Consider the following 7,726-nt stretch of genomic DNA (forward strand, 5'->3'; position numbering starts at 1 on the left):
CTGCAGTGTGGAGTTTGTGGCAGGTTCAAAATGGCACTCATATACCGTTAGGGTTGTGGTCTAGAAATTTGACAGATGCTGCTCCTCGTTACGCTACATTTGAGAAACAATTATTAGCATGTTATTGGGCCTTAACAGAAACAGAAGGAACACAGGGGACGTCAAAGTCAGTTTAAGACCAGATCTAGCCATATTATCCTGGATTCTCTCAGAAAATGAGACACACAAGGTCGGAGGAGCACAGTAAAGCTCCTTAGTGCGCGGGAAATGGTATATCGCAGACAGAGCAAGTAAAGGAAAAGAAGGAATCACCCGACTACATGAGCATGTGGCTTAATACCCACAACAGCTGAGAGTGAACTTATGCCGTCGTCTGTCAGTTAAACCAAAGAGTCACCGATCTCCTGGGGCGGTCCTTTTGAACAGTTAACACGTGAAGAACGTAGCCATGCCTGGTTCACAGATGGATCAGCGGTCTGGCGAAACGGCCTTCGGCGATGGCGAGCCGCTGCCTTCAATCCAAAAAAACAGACAATTGTGCATGATGAGTGTGTGGGAGTCTTCAGCCAGCGAGCAGAACTAGCAGCTGTAGTCCTTGCGTTAGAAGAGGAACAGCAACAAATATACATTTATGCTGAATCATGGGTAGTAGCCAACGGCATGGCGAGCTGGATGCGAAACTGGCATGAACATAACTGGCAAATAACTGGGAAAGTCTTGTGGTGAAAGCACCTATGCGAACAAATATGGTCCAAAGCCTAGAAGATGAAAATAACCTTATATCATGTAGAAGCTCACATGAAAAACACTTCAAAGACCTCTGAATATAATATAGCCCGGGTATGGACTGTCAAAGAGGCGGAAGAGGAAGAATATGACATCGGCAAGTGGGCCCATCACAAATCTGTACATTTGGGTATTCAGTGTACGATACAATCGGCACGAAATAGGGGGTTACATTTGTCTATAGACGGTGTTAAACAGATCAGAAAGACCTGTGAAATTTGTCAAAAGCTGAAGTATTTTCCCCTACAACGTCAACCCGGTGCCCATATCAAGAGAGGGACTCAACCAGCACAATATGGCACATTGATCATGTAGGACCTTTGCCATTGCAACAACGGTTCCAATATTTGCTCACTGCTGTTGATACCTATTCTCGTCTTTTGGTCGCTTATCCAATGACTAAAGCGAATTAGCAAAGTAAGATTAAAGGACTGAAGAATTTATTCACATACTACGGTGAGGCAGCAGAAGTATAGTCCGATAATGGGTCGCACTTCAGAGGTCAAACAGTGCAACAGTGGGCGGTAGACAACGGGATCTATTGAATGTTCCACATACCTTATTTTCCGCAAGCTGCAGGGTTAATAGAACACATGAATGGACTACTTAAGCAACAGATTAAATTGTTAACTCCCACTAACACATTGCAAGGCTGGTTAAATATCTTACCACAAGCAGTGCGCAATCTGAATCACCGACCACTGCAGGGGAAACTCCCATTAGCCACGTGTTAGACAATGGTAGTGTCACTACTATTGAAAAAGAAAATCAGACTCAGGACACAGTTTGTGAAGGAGGAAAAGGGTGGGTGCAGTACCACCAGAAAACCTTACAAGCAGGTTGAATCTTAGCTGAATGAGAAGGAAACACTTATTGAATGCTTCTGACTGGTCTAGATATTCCTCTCTGTGTTGACAAGTGTAAATTGAATAAACGGGGCTGAATTAATATACTTATGCTTCCTCCTACAGGAATTCTGCCCAGAATGGCGACTTACCAACTCGTGCTTGCAAGTCTCTGTGTCTCCTTATCTGTGACTGTGCTACTTCCATCCTCAAACACAGCATGGGATGGTCATAAAGGGTGGCTTTAGCTAACACTGATTATACGCAAGACAATACATCCTATCGTTGTTTTACTCTTCGTATTAACACTGATATTACTGCTTGTATGTATTCTTTGTGTAGATTGCGGGTGTTGCTTGCGCATACTCAAAGTGTAACTGATGCATTACGCCTTCAAAACGATTATTTTTCTTAGGGTGTCTAAATATCAGGGGTGGATTATATTGTATAGGGTTAATCACATAGGTTAATTATGATATTCCGACATTTATAGTGTGTTTTCTGCTTCATGCCCTTTTGGAATGTTGTTGATGGAGAGCGAATGAGAAAGAGAGAGAGAGACCTTGATGCATACACCATGTTGTTTATGGGACGATCGTCGACTCGAGGTCTCATCCTTTGTGGAAGAACCGTTGGGGCCTTACTCAGTTGGAGTTGGCCATAAGCCACATGCATCATGTTTGTTCAATAATATAAAGGAACGGAACTGTCCAGTAGCTCTTTGAAATTCATCTTGTACCGTGATTCGCGAGCGGTGCCAGGTCTCCCAAACGTCATAACCAGCCGTCGTTGCGGAGTTCCCGACTGGCCGAAGACTGTGAGCTTTGTTGCATCTTATCATACTTCGCTTTTCTACGTAAACTGTATTATGTTTCTTTTCTCTCAGTAAACGATGTTTTATCTTTACTTCATTTGTCTTGTCTCTTATTTAACATTCACCCAAACCCCGGACCTGGGTCTATTATTATTGATCCAAAACAGAGGCGGAGGAGGACGATCCATGGACCCTCATGGCTGACAGTATCAAAGGACTTTTTAAGGTCAAAGAATGCCATGTATAAGTGATTCTTATACATGGCATGGTTGCCAGCATTTTTCCTGCAGCTGTCGCGCTGCAAACATTTTACACACTTCAATGAGGTCGCCCATCAGCCTCCCCTGTTCCAATGCAAATAAATCCAGCCTATCTAATCTGTCCTCTTGGCTTAATTTCTCCACTTCTGGCAACATCCTCGTAAATCTCCTCTGTACCCTCTATCTCACCACCATCACTCTTAAACCCTCGTTTGTCTCTAATTTGTCAGACCGCTTCTCAGACGTGCAGCACTGGATGAACAGAAATTTCGTCCAGATAGATATTGGGAAGACAAAGTACATTGTCTTTGTTTCCCGCCACAAACTCCCTTCCCGAGCCATCAAATACATCTCTCTCTCTGGAAACTGTCGAAGATAGAACCACACACTTCAAAAAAGTGGGGTCATATTTAACCCTGAAATGAGCTTCCAACCACATATCTTCTCTGTCACCAAGACAGCCTACTGACAATGAATAACATAATTTGTCTCTGCCACAGCCTCAGCTCATCTCCAGATGAAATTCATTACATTGTTACCACTAAACTAGAATATGGCAGTACACTCCGAGCCAGCCACGCACCCGCCACAAATTTCAGATCATTCAAAACTCTGCTGTCCGTATCCTAACTGGCACCAAATATCGTTCGCCCATCATCCCTGTGCTCGCTGAATTACATTGAGTCAGGTAAAGCAATGCCTCTACTTTAAAATTGTCATCATTATTTTCAACTCCCTCCATCTTCTCGACCTTCCCTAGCATTGCTGGTTAAGGAGGAGATTAAGGCAATAGTTAGGAAGGACATTAGCTTGAATGATGTGGAATCTATATGGGTAGAGCTGCAGAACACTAAAGGGCAAAAAACGTTAGTGGGAGTTGTGTACAGACCTCCAAACAGTAGTAGTGATGTTGAGGAGGGCATCAAACATGAAATTAGGGGTGCGTGCAATAAAGGTGCAGCAGTTAGAATGGGTGACTTTAATATGCACATAGATTGGGCAACCAAACTGGAAGCAATACGGTGGAGGAGGATTTCCTGGAGTGCATAAGGGATGGTTTTTTAGACCAATATGTCGAGGAACCAACTAAGGGGGAGGCCATCTTAGACTGGGTGTTATGTAATGAGAGAGGATTAATTAGCAATCTCGTTGTGCGAGGCCCCTTGGGGAAGAGTGACCAGAATATGATGGAATTCTGCATTGGGATGGAGAATGAAACAGTTAATTCAGAGACCATGGTCCAGAACTTAAAGAAGGCAACTTTGAAGGTATGAGGCGTGAATTGGCTGGGATGGATTGGCGAATGATACTTAAGGGGTTGACTGTGGATGGGCAATGGCTGACATTTAGAGATCGCATGGATGAATTACAAAAATTGTACATTCCTGTCTGGCATAAAAATAAAAAAGGGAAGGTGGCTCAACCGTGACTATCAAGGGAAATCAGGGATAGTATTAAAGCCAAGGAAGTGGCATACACATTGGCCAGAAATAGCAGCGAACCTGGGGATTGGGAGAAATTTAGAACTCAGCAGAGGAGGACAAAGGGTTTGATTAGAGCAGGGAAAATGGAGTATGAGAAGAAGCTTGCAGGGAACATTAAGACGCATTGCAAAAGTTTCTATAGATGTTAAAGAGAAAAAGGTTAGTAAAGATAAATGTAGATCCCCTGCAGTCAGAATCAGGGGAAGTCATAACGGGGAACAAAGAAATGGCGGACCAATTGAACAAGTACTTTGGTTCGGTATTCCCGAAGGAGGACACGAACAACCTTCCGGTTATAAAAGGGGTCGGGGGGTCTAGTAAGGAGGAGGAACTGAGGTAAATCATTATTAGCCGGGAAATTGTGTTGGGGAAATTGATGGGATTGAAGGCCGATAAATCCCCAGGGCCTGATGGACTGCATCCCAGAGTACTTAAGGAGGTGGCCTTGGAAATAGTGGATGCGTTGACAGTCATTTTCCAACATTCCATTGACTCTGGATCAGTTCCTATGGAGTGGAGGGTAGCCAATGTAACCCCTTTTTTAAAAAAAGGAGGAAGAGAGAAAACAGGCAATTATTGACCGGTCAGCGTGACATCGGTAGTGGGTAAAATGATGGAATCAATTATTAAGGATGTAATAGCAGTGCATTTGGAAAGAGGTGACATGATAGTTCCAAGTCAGCATGGATTTGTGAAAGGGAAATCATGCTTGACAAATCTTCTGGAATTTTTTGAGGATGTTTCCAGGAGAGTGGATAAGGGAGAACCAGTTGATGTGGTATATTTGGAGTTTCAGAAGGCGTTCGACAAGGTCCCACACAAGAGATTGATGTGCAAAGTTAGAGCACATGGGATTAGGGGTAGTGTGCTGACATGGATTGAGAAATGGTTGTCAGACAGGAAGCAAAGAGTAGGAGTAAATTGGTACTTTTCAGAATGGCAGGCAGTGACTAGTATGGTACCGCAAGGTTCTGTGCTGGGGCCCCAGCTGTTTACACTGTACATTAATGATTTAGATGAGGGGATTAAATGTAGTATCTCCAAATTTGCGGATGACACTAAGTTGGGTGGCAGTGTGAGCTGCGAGGAGGATGCTGTGAGGCTGCAGAGCGACTTGGATAGGTTAGGTGAGTGGGCAAATGCATGGAAGATGAAGTATAATGTGGATAAATGTGAGGTAATCCACTTTGGTGGTAAAAACAGAGAGACAGACTATTATTGAATGGTGACAGATTAGGAAAAGGGGAGGTGCAAAGAGACCTGGGTGTCATGGTACATCAGTCATTGAAGGTTGGCATGCAGGTGCAGCAGGCGGTTAAGAAAGCAAATGGCATGTTGGCCTTCATAGCACGGGGATTTGAGTACAGGGGCTGGGAGGTGTTGCTACAGTTGTACAGGGCATTGGTGAGGCCACACCTGGAGTATTGTGTACAGTTTTGGTCTCCTAACCTGAGGAAGGACATTCTCGCTATTGAGGGAGTGCAGCGAAGGTTCACCAGACTGATTCCCGGGATGGCGGGACTGACCTACCAAGAAAGACTGGATCAACTGGGCTTGTATTCACTGGACTTCAGAAGAATGAGAGGGGACCTCATAGAAACATTTAAAATTCTGACGGGGTTAGACAGGTTAGATGCAGGAAGAATGTTCCCAATGTTGGGGAAGTCCAGAACCAGAGGTCACAGTCTAAGAATAATGGGTAAACCATTTAGGACCGAGAAGCGGAGGAACGTCTTCACTCAGAGAGTGCTGAACCTGTGGAATTCTCTACCACAGAAAGTTGTTGAGGCCAATTCACTAAATATATTCAAAAAGGAGTTAGATGAGGTCCTTACTACTAGGGGGATCAAGGGATATGGCGAGAAAGCAGGAATGGGGTACTGAAGTTGAATGTTAAGCCATGAACTCATTGAATGGCGGTGCAGGCTAGAAGGGCCGAATGGCCTACGCCTGCACCTATTTTCTATGTTTCTATGTTTCTATCTGCTAATCTCCTACAGCCCTATAAGCCACCGAGATATTTGCATTGCTCTAAATCTGGCCGTTTACACTTCCATGAATTTCATGCTGCACCAGTGGGGGCAGTGACCTCAGCTGTTTTTGTCCTTGGCTCTAAACCTCTCAGTCTCTCTACCTGTCTGTGCTCCTTTACGATGATCCATTAGATTTAACTCTTGCACCAAACTTTTGGTAATCTGTCCCAATATCTCCTTTATGTGACTCCGTCTCAATTGGTGTTTGAAGAAACTCATTTGAAGTGCATGAGGCCATTTTGCTATATTAAAGATTCTATATAATAGCAATTAGTCATTTTGTTGATAGTACAGATTCTGTTGTGTGAGCATACATTGTATTTTGTGAGTACACCTTTAATTTTGCGAGTAAAACTTGTATTGTGTGAGTGTATCTTTTATTGTGTCAGTACATCTTCTATTGTGTGACGACATAATGTAACATATAAGTACATCTTGTGTGAGCACACATTGTAGTCTGCGTGTAAGCCTTGGATTGTCTGCGTACATGTTATATTGCATACGTACATCTTGTGTTGTTTGAGTACAATTTCTATTGAGTGAGTACACCTTGTATTGTGTACATAAACCTTCAATTTTGGGGATACACCATGATGTGGAATCTATGTGGATAGAGCTGCGAAACACCAAAGAGCAGAAAACGTGAGTGGGAATTGGTTACAGACCACCAAACTGTATAGGGAGATTGGGGATGGAATCAAATAGGAAATTAGGGATGTGTGCAATAAGGGCAGTTATCTTGCGTGCCTTTAACTACCTATTCATCGGGCTAACCAAACTGGTAGCAATACTGTGGAGGAGGATTTCCTGGAGTGTTTTAGTGATGGTTTTCTAGACAAATATATCGTGGAACCAAATAGAGGGCAGGCCATCCTCGACTGGGTCTTGTGAAAAGCGAAAGGATTAATTTGCAATCTGGTCGTCCAGGAAACTTCGACTGCATGAGACGTGAATTGGCTAGGATCGACTGGAGAACGATATTTAAAGGCTTCACGGTGGATATGTAATGGCAGACATTTAAAGATCACACGGATGAACAACAACAATTGTGCATTCCTGTATGGTGTAAGAATAAAAACGGGAAGGTGGCTCAACCGTGGCTAACAAGGGAAATTAGGGTAAGTGTTAATTCCAAGGAAGGGGCATATAAATTTGTCAGAAAAAGTAGGAAACCTGAGGACTTGGAGAAATTTAGAAATCAGCAGAGGAGGATTAAGGGTGTAATTAGGGGAGGGAAATCGTGTATGAAATTAAGATTGCAGGGAACATAAAAACTGCCTGTAAAACTTTGGATGGATATGTGAAGAGGAAAAGATTAGTGAAGAATAATACAGGTCCCTGGGAGTCAGAATCAGGTGAATTCGTAATAGAGAATATGGAAATGGCAGGCAAATTGAACAATACTTTGGTTCTGTCTTCACTACGGAAAACACAAATAACCTCCCGAACATACTTGGGGACAAAGGGTCAAGCGAGAAGGGGGAACTGAGGGAAATCCTTATCA

Source organism: Pristiophorus japonicus, unplaced genomic scaffold (assembly GCF_044704955.1).
Source record: "Pristiophorus japonicus isolate sPriJap1 unplaced genomic scaffold, sPriJap1.hap1 HAP1_SCAFFOLD_183, whole genome shotgun sequence".
In the NCBI taxonomy this organism is placed as follows: domain Eukaryota; kingdom Metazoa; phylum Chordata; class Chondrichthyes; family Pristiophoridae; genus Pristiophorus; species Pristiophorus japonicus.